The 13,320-nt window shown below is 45.6% G+C and overlaps 1 long non-coding RNA gene across 3 annotated transcripts; it reads right to left on the minus strand.

Annotated features, from left to right (window-relative positions):
- Positions 1–835: 835 nt before the first annotated feature.
- LOC120372299 lies at positions 836–12,856 on the minus strand. 3 transcript variants are annotated; one of them, XR_005584841.1, is made up of 3 exons: positions 12,248–12,856; positions 4,452–4,530; positions 836–2,976 (listed from the first exon to the last, which is right to left on the minus strand). It is a non-coding gene; the product is annotated as an uncharacterized LOC120372299 (long non-coding RNA). The 3 variants fall into 3 exon arrangements; XR_005584840.1 differs by lacking the exon at positions 12,248–12,856 and adding an exon at positions 5,263–5,495; XR_005584842.1 differs by lacking the exon at positions 12,248–12,856 and adding an exon at positions 5,401–5,412.
- Between the last annotated feature and the right edge of the window lie 464 nt (positions 12,857–13,320).

Raw genomic sequence — 13,320 nt, forward strand, 5'->3', positions numbered from 1 at the left:
GGATGAGGGGTTCATGATGTGAGGGGGCTCAGGGCTAGGGAAGAGGGTTGGGCTGTGGGTGAGGGCTGTGGATGAGGGGTTCATGATGTGAGGGGGCTCAGGGCTAGGGAAGAGGGTTGGGCTGTGGGGTGAGGGCTGTGGATGAGGGGTTCATGATGTGAGGGGGCTCAGGGCTAGGGAAGAGGGTTGGGCTGTGGGTGAGGGCTGTGGATGAGGGGTTCATGATGCAGGAGGGGGCTCAGGGCTAGGGCAGAGGTTTGGAGTGTGGGGTGAGGGCTGTGGATGAGGGGTTCATGATGTGGGGACGCTCAGGGCTGGGGCAGAGGATTAGGGTGCGGGGGGAATGAGGACTCTGGCTGGGGCTGAGGGTTTGGGGTTGGAGAGGCTCAGGCTAAGGGCAGCCTGCCTTGCCAGTACTGGCGGAGGGCAGGCACTAGGACCCTGCGGCAGCAGACAGCAAATCTGCTGGGAGCCCTCTGGGCAGCAGGCAGGGGAGAGGCGCGCTGCGTTCTGTCAGGCAGGGACGCAACACAACGCGGCGGAGGGGAGGGAACACGCAGAGGGGGGGTGGCAGGCGGGGGCTGGGACCTGCTCCAGGCAGGGTCGCGGCGGCGGGGGGAGACCTGCGGTGGCCGGGGCCGATCCAGGCAGGACCGGGGGGCGGGAAGAGACCCAGCTCCAACTATTGCTGGAGCAGGGCGCCCAGCCCTGAATATTGCTGGGGCCCGGGCCCCACACAAATATATAACCTGCCGCCCATGCACTTTTCATCAGTGGTCAGGAATATTACCCCTATTTTACAGATGGGGAAACTAAGGCACAGAAAGGGGAAGTGACTTGCCCAAGGTCACCCAGAAGCAGAGCCAGGACTAGAACCCAAATTGTCTCAATCCTAGTCCAGTGCTCTAGCCAGTAAACAGGTGGGTGTGTAGGGGCAGAGGGGTGTATCTTGATGGTTCCATTTGCAGAATCTAGCTTTAATGGTCCACTGTGTCTGTCTCTAACAATGATGCCTAGGTGGGGGGAGTGCACAATAGCAATCCCCATGCTCTAGGAAATGCTTCTTCCTAGTGTTTGCTAATCATCCCAGATGAGTGGCAGTGGGAGAGGCATGGCCATTGACCCACCCATACAGTGCACCAGCCAACCAGATAGCACCATCCAAAGGGATGTGGTACTCTCTACATACTCCCCTGGTTGCTGGGAGGAGATACTGGGTTCGTCTACACAGTAAAACAGTAACCAAACAATAACCGCAGCAGCAAAGACCTGGTCTCTGCTATGGTGCTAAAAATAGCCATGTAGAGAGTCCAGCTCAGGCTGGAGCTTGGGCTCTGAAGCCAGGGAGGGGATGGGTTTCACAGCCCATGCCTGAATGTTTACACAGCTATTTATAGCACTGTAGCATGAGGCTGGGTCTGCAGGCCCAGTCTCTGAGACTTGCTGCCACGGGTTTGGTCTTGCTGTGTGGGCATATCCATTGTGGCTGCTGAGACAGAATTCCCCCTAAAGCGCCCTCTGCAGCTCCCCAAAAGGGCCAGTCTGTAAATTACAATGAATGAGAATGATGATATCTACCCTCCTTTGCGAAACACTTTGCGGCTGATGGATGGAACTTGGTAAATAAGAGCCAAGTGTTATTTATTCTTTACTTTGTACTGGCCCAATAGTCAAGGTTTCTCACTACAGAGAACGGGCTAGAGGCCACTGTGTTTTTACCACCCATGTCATGGAGACTTGCTCTGAGCTGCATTTAGAAGACACCGTGCTGTCTATACTAGCACGGCCATCATTGATATTGCTGAGAGAGCTGCAATGGGTATAGTGAGATATAGGGACATCTTAAGAAAAACCGCAAAGTAAAGACAGCCTAGGGGTACCATGTATCATGATGGTTTAAAAATATCCCTGTCCATAATAGTACCTCTATGCTGGAGAAAGGTCATCAAGCACAGAATCATGGCCAACAATCATGAGCCTGGTTGCAACATGTTTCAGGCCAAAGTAGGAACAGGGCCAATGCTACAGACATACCCAGCCTTTGGCCCTGGTCTGCACTAAATTATGTTTACATTATATAAGCCATCTTATAACATATGTTGTGCACATAAGGAGGGGAAAAAATTCCATCGCAGGGGTATAAATGTGTTTTCCTGGTGTTTTTAATACACACATAGGAAAACACATTTGTACTGCCATGGAGTTTTTCCCCCTGCTTGTGAGGCTAACACGTATTCTAAGATAATAATTTGGTCTGTATTGTAGGCAGGAGAGATCTAGAATTGGTTGCAAGAGAAAAAGTCTAATTTGGCAGCTCAGTCCTTTGTACTATATATTTGGCCTGCAAGACAGTCCTACGTACAACATGTGATGCTGTATTTTTAGAGTTAAATCAGACAGTAGCTAAGAATGAATACTGGGGTATTTAAAATGTTTGTTGACTGCAAGCCAAAGTGACATTGCCTCCTCATGCATCTGCTGTCTGGAATGATTATGTTCTTTACACAGAGAAGAGACTAATTAAGGAGTTCATTAAGCAGAAATAATAACCAGACTTCTGCTGCAGCCAGTCAAAATCAGTCAGTTCATCGCTGCAGAAAGCCATTGGAGCCTTCTGAAGAAATCTGCATGGATTTGATAACTTCATTATATGCTTCTTCCTACCTCCCACTGCACTCTTATGTCTCATCTATGTTCTAGAGATACCATGTTGCAGGACCTGATTACCTGATGGTATCAACATGTTTAAAATACGGTTTGATCATCTTGAGTGGACAGGTCATGCTCCTGGATCATGCTGAAGACTTGAAGGCTTCCAGATGCGCTTGCAGGAAGAATAACAAGTAGATCTACATCGTGGCACAACACCCCCCAGACCACATTATATCCAAGTTGGGTCGCCTAGCTCAGCTTCTCTAGTCACAGAAGCAGGGCAGGATTGTTCCATAGATTTCTGTAGATTTATCCCCAGTGTACCTGGAGTAGGCAAGATCAAAGACAAGACCCACAATGTGAAAGTGACCAGCGTCGAAGGGAAGGGGGTGAAATGCAAGAAGCAGGAAACCAATAGCCTATGTGGGGAAGAATACATTAAAAAAATTAAGTTACTAGTTATCTAACATTAACAACAATAACTACAAAAGGAATAAAATGTATATGGAGCCAAGTCTTACTGTTATAGTAGTACAGATCTGGAGTAACTTCATTAAGATTAACAGTGGGCTTCTCTACATGATGCATTAGTCCACACTAGCGAGATATGAATTCTAGTGTGCACTAGCGAGATGTGAATTCTAGTGTGCACTAGCATGTTGCACACTAGCTGTCCTGCATGGACTCTGCTGGTGTGCACAAAAAGTTCCCTTGTGTGTGTTAATGTAGTCCCGTTTCAAATAATACTACATTAAATACACACTAGGGAACTTTTAACGTGCACCAGCAGGGTCCACATTGACCAATTAGTGTGCAACATGCTAGTGCACACTAGAATTCACACCCCTCTGATGTGGATTAATGCACTATATTGCACACCAGATGACTCAGACTCACAGACTTTAAGCTCAGAAGGAGCCATCAGACTCAGAGCTTCTGTTCTAGTGTTACTCTCTGGTTCTCATGTGCTAGCACAATTCTTGCATGTTTGGGTCTCCTAGGGACTATTTAAATCTACATGAAAGAAAACATTTGTTTGCATTAGGCTTTGTAACAGACACACATGACCTACCCCCCTCCCTTTTCCTTTTGGTCTTTTCTTTAACACCAACATTTTGGGTCAAAACTACTTTTTGGTGGCACTTTACTGTGATTCTACCCTAAGAAGCTGGGAATGGGCGATGGGATGGATTGATGACTACCTGTTCTGTTCATTCCTTCCGGGGCACCCGGCATTGGCCACTGTCAGTAGACAGGATACTGGGCTAGATGGACCTTTGCTCTGACCCAGTATGGCCGTTCTTATGTTCTTAAGACAAGACTATGGGAAAATGGCGCCTTCTGCCAAAGTAGCTATCGATAGCTATGCTGTTTAATTTCTCCATGTAGACAAGCTCTTAGGCCTAGTCTACACTTAAATCTTAGATTGACATCGCTACAATGCTAAGGGGTACGAAAAATTCCACTCCTGAGCCCTGTAGCTATGCCAACCTAACCTCTGGTGTAGGTGCATCTATGTTGACAGAAGGATACTTCTGTTGACCTAGCTATTGTTGCTCTGGAAGGTGCTCTACAGAGATGGGAAAAAACCTTTCAGTCACTGTAGGCTGTATCTACGACTTAAGGTTATGCTGGCCCAGCTATGGTGCTGTAACTATGTTTCTATAGTCCCCACTGTGTAGACATGGCCTTAGCCTGTAAAGGTCTCCCTTATCTGAACAAATTATTATAGTTTACAGCTGATGCTTTTTGCTTTAAGTATGTGTGGGAGTGTGTTTTGGGTCTGATATCAGTGCTACCTTCCATCATTCTGCTGCCGATGTGTAAGCCTGGAAGGAATCAAGGTCCCACTCCAGTAGCTGTATCGGTTCTGTAATACTAACAAAAGCGAAAAGTAGTAAATACTCACTGTATTTTCTAACAAAAATAGAACCTTGAATATCTACAAGGAGGAGACACAGTACATACAACAGTGTGCTCTTTTTTTCTTTGATCATCACACAGTTTAAGAAGCTTTGATACTAGTTGGTGACTCCACTGTACAGTGTATGTGCATTATTGTGGTAGCATCCACATGCCCCATTCAGGACTGGAGCCCCACTATGTGCCGGGAGGGTTTACAGTCTAAGGCCAGGAGCCTGTAACCCCTTATGTGCAGGTAAGACTGCTGTGCCTGCATGAACCCCATTGAAGTCAATAAGGGTCTGCAATCAGTGATGAGCTGCCAAAATCTTAGGAACCGGTTCCCTACTGGGTCTTCGGTGGCATGGCTCCGGCGGCTGAAGGACCCACCACCGAAGACCCGGTAGGGAACCTCCCAGTGAGTACACCCCCCACCCACATCCTGCCCCCCCCTCAGAAACCACAACCCCCCCTGCCCTGCTCCTTGTCCCCTGACCACTCCTTCCCAAGACCCCCAACCCTAACTCCCCCCCAGGACCCCACCCCCTGCCAAACTTGCCCCGCTCCCTGTCCCCTGACTGCCCCGACTCCATCCACCACCATCCCAACAGACCCCAGGAACACCCACGCGGCGCCGACCCAACCCCCCCGGCCCCATCCCCTGTCGGCCCCCCCAGAACCTCGGCCCGATCCACCCCCTCCTCTCACCGCGCCGCCCGGCCGGACCCGGGCAGGAACCGCGCCGCCCGGCCAGGAACCGGGCCGAAACCGCGCCGCCCGGCCAGGAACCGGGCAGGAACTGCGCCGCCCAGGCAGGAACCGCGCGACCCGGACCTGGGCAGGAACCGCGCCGCCCGGCCGGACCCGGGGGCCAGACCCGGGCAGGAGCCGTGCCGCCCAGCCGAGGTCGCAGCTGGACCCTGGGGGCAGGAGCCCAGCCGCCCGACCCCAGAGTCTCGCTACGACCTCGCCGAGCGGCGCGCCGCCTGGAGCCCTCCTCCCGCTGGCACCCCCGCCCCCCGCTCACCTGGTGGAAGTGCTGCTTGCTTCTCAGCCCTCCCAGCTTCCCGCGCGAACAGCTGATTCGCAGGAAGCTGGGGAGGGGGAGGAGAAGCCGGAGGAGCTTCAGCAGAGGAGGCGGAGTGAGGTGAGTTGGGGCTGGGGGAAGGGTAGGGAGCAGCTAGAGCTTTAGTTAAATTTAAAAGCCCTTTTGGAACTAGTTGTCCCTCCAGGAACAACCGGTTCTAAAGGGGGCTGCAGCTCACCACTGTCTGCAATGATGCAGCAGATCACACCTGCAAGAAGAAGTTCCAGGACTGATGACTAAAAGTGACAACACATACACATGACTAATAAACATGTAACTTTACTCTTACCTGTGCCAGTAACTAGCTTTTAAAAAGCCTTTAGGCCTCCTCCTCTTCTCACAGAAGAAACTCTTATTATGCAAATTTAAAAGCAGGGATAAGAGCAGGAAATATAAGAGGAACTTGACACCTTGGATCGGCCTGATCTTATTCCTCCTAGACCTGCCTGCTGACAAGTCTTCCTGTACTTTTCTCAGATGTTAAAATGAAAGAGGCTGTTATGGCTACAGCCTCATTCTGACACCATTTGACTTCATTTCCTAGACCTGCCTTTCTACCCTCCTGTGTGAAATTAATTTTGGCAAAACCTTTAGTGAATTAAATGGCTCCACAAGTGTTCTATTGGCTCAAATCATGTTTAAAATCCACTGTCATTTTGATTTATATCGAAAAGAGGCACTAGGGCAGGCCAATTATCCCCTCTTTTATTTGCCTTCTTGTGCATTGAGCCTTTGGCTACTAAAATTAAATTGGAAAACACAATTAAGAGAATAACTGTAGCAAACTTGCAAAGAAAAATATCATTCTATGCTGACAGTAGTATTCTTCATATTGCTAATTCTCTGCAGATCTATCTGTGCTATTAGATTTGATAGATGCATGTTTCTTTCTCAAGACACCAAATTAATTGGAACAAGTAAATCATATGCCCAGCTACAGAAGGAGGAAAAGGGGAGATGTGGCCAGATAGGAAAATAACGAGAGATATTCTTTTTTCCAAATGGACGTGGTTTGAACCTAAAATACAGCAGCAAAAAGGAGCTTCATAATATGTCTGGCTATCCTGACTTGAAAACTACAGTGTAGAGGGCTATAGAAATGCCTATAAATAAGGTTGCAATCATCTGTGATGAAAAGTTCATGAAATTAGAATTACTGCTGATTTGTGGGTCAAACTCAAAGCAAGGCTGACTGAGTGCATTCAAGGTCAGAACTGAAGTATTTACACATCCCTAACCAGACTGGCTGTCCCTTGATACCTTTTATTTAAGGTTCCCTAAGTGGTTGATGCATTGTGCCAGTTGGAGCCTCTTTCTGGGCTTCTTCAAAGTTCAGAAGGAGAGTGGCATTAGTGAAGGTCCCCTCCTGCAAACCTCAGGAAGTCAGATAGGGAAGATCACCAATGGACTGTAGTTTCCTTAGGCAGTCTGTGGTGTCTCAAAGGTAGCTGGGAGTGCTGGTAGCGTAGGGCCTGAGGAGAGAGTCTACATAGCCAGACAATTCTGCTGTCAGAGTGCCAATGTCTGAGATGATTGGTGATCTTCCAGAAAACACCATCCTGGCCACTGTGGATGTAGAAGCCCTCTACACCAACATTCCACACAAAGATGGACTACAAGACATCAGGAACAGCATCCCCAATAATGTCACGGCAAACCTGGTGGCTGAACTTTGTGACTTTGTCCTCACTCACACCTATTTCACATTTGGGGACAATATATACCTTCAAGTCAGCGGCACTCCTATGGGTACCTGCATGGCCCCACAGTATGCCAACATTTTTATGGCTGACTTAGAACAACGCTTCCTCAGCTATCATCCCCTAATGCCCCTACTCTCCTTGCGCTACACTGATGACATCTTCATCATCTGGACCCATGGAAAAGAAGCTGTTGAGGAATTCCACCAAGATTTCAACAATTACCATCCCACCATCAATCTCGGCCTGGACCAGTCCACACAAGAGATCCACTTCCTGGACACTACAGTGCTAATAAGCGATGGTCACATAAACCCCACCCTATAGCAGAAACCTACTGACTGCTATACTTACCTACGTGCCTCTAGCTTTCATCCAGACCACATCATACGATCCATTATCTACAGCCAAGCTATAAGATACAACCGTATTTGCTCCAATCCCTCAGACAGAGACAAACACCTACAAGATCTCTATCAAGCATTCTTAAAACTACAATACCCACCTGGTGAAGTGAAGAAACAGATTGACAGAGCCAGAAGAGTACCCAGAAGTCATCTACTACAGGACAGGCCCAGCAAAGAAAGTAACAGAACGCCACTAGCCATCACCTTCAGCCCCCAACTAAAACTTCTTCAGCACATCATCAAGGATCTACAGCCTATCCTGAAGGACGATCCCTCACTCTCACAGACCTTGGGAGACAGGCCAGTCCTCGCTTACAGATAGCCCCCCAACCTGAAGCAAATATTCACCAGCAACCACACAACAAAAACAAACACTAACCCAGGAATCCATCCTTGCAACAAAGCATGTTGCCAATTCTGTCCATATATCTATTCAAGAGACACCATCATAGGACCTAATCACATCAGCCATACCGTCAGGGGCTCATTCACCTGGACATCTTCCAATGTGATATATGCTATCATGTGCCAACAATGCCCTCTGCCATGTACATTGGCCAAACTGGACAGTCTCTACACAAAAGAATAAATGGACACAAATCAGACATCAAGAATTATAACACTCAAAAACCAATTGGAGAACATGTCAACCTCCATGGACACTCAATTACAGACCAAAAAGTCGCAATTCTTCAACAACAAAACTTCAAAACCAGACTCCAATGAGAAACTGCAGAACTGGAATTAATTTGCAAACTGGACACCATTAAATTAGGCTTGAAAAAGACTGGGAGGGGATGGGTCATTACACAAACTAAAAACTATTTCCCCATGCTAATTTCCCCCCCTACTGTTACTCACACCTTCTTGTCAACTGTTTGAAATGGGCCATCCTGATTATCACTACAAAAGATTTTTTTTCCTCCTGCAAATAGCTCACCTTAATTAATTTGTCTGGTTAGAGTTGGTGTGGCAACCCTCATCTTTTCATGTTCTCTGTATGTATATATCTTCCTACTATATTTTCTACACCATGCATCTGATGAAGTGGGTTTTAGCCCACGAAAGCTTATGCCCAAATAAATTTGTTAGTCTCTAAGGGGCCACAAGTACTCCTCATTCTTTTATCAGTGACCCTAAAAAACTAGAATGCCTTAATCTTAATAGCAGAGTGCCTATTGTCCTTTATCATCAGAGTAAACAGTAAAGAATCTTAAAAAGAAATAGATAAAGATAAAACAAATAATCTAGTGAAGTCTGTCATTCCCCACCCTTTCATTAAAGACCTACAGAAGTACTCAACACCTTGCAGGTTTGAGCCCTGTGATTCTGTGTTGCAGCCCAAAACATCTCCATATAGAAAACCTACTCCTAGAGCATGGAAACACAGCGCTTACATGGAAAGAACAAAAAGTCACATTTAGGACAGGAGGCATATATGAATGTAACAAACTATAGAACCAAGGTTCTGTGGTGCTCATCTTCAATACCTTCTGCACAAAGAGTGACCCAGGAGAGATGGGGATGGCTGAGTTTTGTTCGGACTCTAAGTGGCATCCAACAATGCAGGAAGGATTTGGATTCAGATGTTTGAAGAAAGGAATATGACAGGCTGGCACCTCCATGGGGCAAAATGTAAACTAGAACCAGACATCCCAACTACAAGTACAACTGTAACACAACATTTCCAACCTTTTAATTGTACTGTTATCAATAGGCAATAAATATACTTTCAAACCACTGATGTGCCTGCTACCTCAATTTCAGTGTTAAAGTTTTTCTTATGGGCATACTTTTGTAGGCTTGCATTCAACATGGAAAGAAGAGCTCCACATTGTTCTTTATCTGCAGTATTTTCTTTTATTTTTGATTGTTACTTGAAAACAACTTGTTTTCTGCAGTACTGGCAACAACTGAGATGTTTTATCAATAATCTTTGCCAGAATGTAGAGACTTGACATGGAATTGGGTGTAACTCCCCCAGTGGTTTGTTTATTAATCCTGATTACTCATGCTGTCACTGAGAAAACATGAGTGAAACTAACTTAGACTTGGGGAAACTGAAACTTGACACTATATTAACAAATATTCTTTTTCTTAATAAAAAAGAGTCCAGGTCCTCAGTTGGTGTAAATAAGCCTAGCTCCCCTGGTTGCAGTAAGTCTATGCTGACTTACACCAGCTGAGAATCGGACCCAAGACTTGTAAACTTCTTTGATTAATGAGAAGCTGCCATGTCATTCCCTGATCAACTTTCAGAGCAATATTTTGGTTCTGGCAACACCAAAGATCATGGATTATCGCAGGTTAGAAAGAAGTCAATAGATTTCTCTTACCTATTGTCTTAATTCTATGATTCTATGAATTACAGTTCTGTGAACATCATCAAGCACATTAATACCCAAAGTTCACTGAACTAACATGGCTCATTTCTTTTTAAATTCACACAGCATGTGTAATAACATGGTTGGGAGTGTTAAAGCAAGACTAGTACTTTGGGCATGCAACTAGGAGTCAGAGCTTTTGGGTTTTTTTCCCATCTCTGTAATGGATGGCTTACCAAAGAGCCCTATATGAGCCAAGGTCTGAAAGTTTTGGCCTTAACCTCTCTGTGTTTGTTTACCTATCTCAAAGGTTGTAAGAGACTCTCTGGGAACTGATCCTGTCTCTCTCTCGCTGGCATGGCATGCTAATCATAGAATATCAGGGTTGGAAGGGACCTCAGGAGGTCATCTAGTCCAACCTCCTGCTCAAAGCAGGACCAATCCCCAACTAACTGCAAAGCCACCTCATGGTGGCAAACTTAACACATAACTACCAAAATACTTGCTTGAATAAGAAATATTGACCCTAATGTGAACTGTAACTTTCTGCACAGCCAGTATAAACCATATCTTTTCAATTGAATTAGTGCGGTTGTATGTCTGTGAGGCTAGTAGGCGCAGTCCTGCACTCTCTTTCAGAGCCCTAATGAAGTCTACACTCCCATTGTTTTCTGAGGGAGTTTTTTTCCTGGTGAGTACTACAAAACTTGGCGCCAGTTCAGGGAACAGTTATCAGGAAACTAGATGCTACCTGAGACTGTGGAATTCCCCATCCCAGTAACTGAAGGAACAACAGTCAGAGTTCATCAATACAAAAGTGAACACCACCTCTGCTGGTGTATAGGGTAGCTCTAGGTCCTAGAGACAGCATGGCCTAGTCGGTAGGATTACTGGACTGGAACTGTGGAGATGTGAATTCTATTTGTGGCTCTGGTCTGCTAGGTGATCCTGGGCAGGCCACTTCACTTCTCTGTGCCTCAGTTTCCCCATTTGTAAAATGGGGAAAATATGACTGCCCTCCTCTGTAAAGCTCTTTAATATTTACTGATGAAAAGTTCTATAAAAGAGTTAGGTATTATTTATTATTAAAGTTAGTGGATCTATGCTGGTTTATATCAGCTAAGGACCTGGTCCAAAGATTTTGCATTACAGTAACTATTGCATTTACAAGCTCTTTTCCCTCCATGAGATGCTTATCTTACTGCACAGCAAATGTCTCAAGGTTACTGAAACTTGATACAGACACTTCGGAGAGGGGTGATTAGCTATTAATAGGAAGAATACCATTTATTTTAGCTTTAAATGTTTCTAGTCTGAAAAGTGACTGTACAAATATATTTGCAGATCCCTTTAGCTAAAAGCTCTCAACGATTTCTGTATCAAATGTGCTTCATTTACACACAAAAAGTTCTTTCCAACTTCCAGCTCTGCAAACTCATGCTTGGGTGTTTGAATCAGGCTGGATTCCTTCCATCTCATTCATCATCACCAATGATAAAGCAACACCTGTGTAATCCCATTGTCTTCAGCAGTAACAATTGCGTTGGTGATGCATAAGAAGGAAGCGAATCCAATGATGTTGGCTCTCTGGTTAACAGCTTTACAAAAATCAGTAAACATTTATTTCACTAAAGTCAGCAGATACACCGGGGGGGCAAGTCTGACTAGCATCCAGAATACCTATTCTGGAGTAAAGTCACTTTTATTCCAGAATAAAATATCTACATGGAGGAGTTCTACTAGCTGTGCTGTAGTCAGTTTTCCTGTATAGGCAAACCCTAAGTCAGAGCAACAAGAAACAAACCATTAATGCTTTACAGAGACAAGGTGGGTGCGGCAATATCTTTTATTGGGCCAAGTTCTGCTTGCAAGAGAGACACGCTTTTGAGCTTATACAGAGCTCTTCCTCAGGTCTGGACAGATATTAAAAGATATTACCTCATCCACCTTGTCTCTCTAGTATCCTGGGGCCAACACGGCTACAACACCGCATACAATTAACACTTTACAGCAGCTCAGTCTTAAATAGCAATAAGATAACAGTGTTTGCTTCAAGCGAATCCTCTCAAGGTCTATGGCAGCCGAGAACTTCTCTCCCTCATAGGCAGAAAGAGTTCTAACCATGCTAAAAGCCATCTTATTACTAAGGGAAGATCCTCTAAGGACAAAACTTACCTCAATGCCCAGGGGTAAGCTTCACCCTTACAGAGAACATCCTTCCCTCAATCAACTCTCTGCCTTCTGTAGGGCTACTCTTTCTAGCTTAACCTGGGTCATATGCTCCTTCCTATTCTCTGCATTAGCCTCTTTAATTCTCAGGTGCTCGTGTGTAAACATCATCACACCACTGTACAGTAAATTTAGTTTTCGGCAGAGGTCAATGCCTTCCCTCCACTCCACACATGCATGCCTTTCTTGTGGGTCAGAAGTGGTTGTGTAAACGATTAAATCCAGATCTTCCATATTTATTCAGTATCAGTGATTTTATAAGACTTCCTCAGTTGGCAAGTCAAGACAAGATTTTTTCTACCTGCCAGCACTACAAGCTGAGTCTGGTATCTGAAAATCAGGCTGAGTTCCTTGTGCACTGTGCATCATCAATCTTGAACTGAAGTGGAGGAACCGGTAGGGCTAAAGCAGCATGACCAAGAGTGAGTTGATTTATTCTGGTCTCTTAATATTTTTGCCTTTTTTTTTGCATTTGAAAAGAACCAGATTTCACCCACAGCATACCACAAGTGTTCCCCTAAGACCAGTACCTCCCCTCCACCCTCCTATAGCATCCAGCCTTCTACAAATTACTCTGAGTCTTGCTGGTGATCAGAGATTCTAGAATTAGAACGCAGTTGACATTCTGTTGATATTGCCGGAATCAGAGTACAATGCAGCTCCCTCTTCTGCGGCTATACAAATTTGGCACTATATTCAGAAGGCATCTCAAGCTGAACAGGAATGGAGGCATCTAAAGAAGAATTGTTAGGTGGGGAGAGGACTGATCATCCCACAGAGAAGATAGGAAAGATCTAGTCTGGGAACAAAGTCTCAGTTCCCCTAACAGTAAAACACTGACCTCATTCCCCCTACCTGCAATAATGTCCCTGGCCCTAGCAAAGAGCAGAAACAATGTAAGAATCCACGAGGGCTGTTTGGAGATGATGCTGTCTGCATACATAGATGTGAGAGTGAGAGAATATTACAGTTTTATTAGGAGTATAGCTCAGTAAGAGTCCCTCTGTTAAATTTAAACC

The sequence above is a fragment of the Mauremys reevesii genome, linkage group 9 (genome assembly GCF_016161935.1).
Source record: "Mauremys reevesii isolate NIE-2019 linkage group 9, ASM1616193v1, whole genome shotgun sequence".
Classification (NCBI taxonomy): Eukaryota; Metazoa; Chordata; order Testudines; family Geoemydidae; genus Mauremys; species Mauremys reevesii.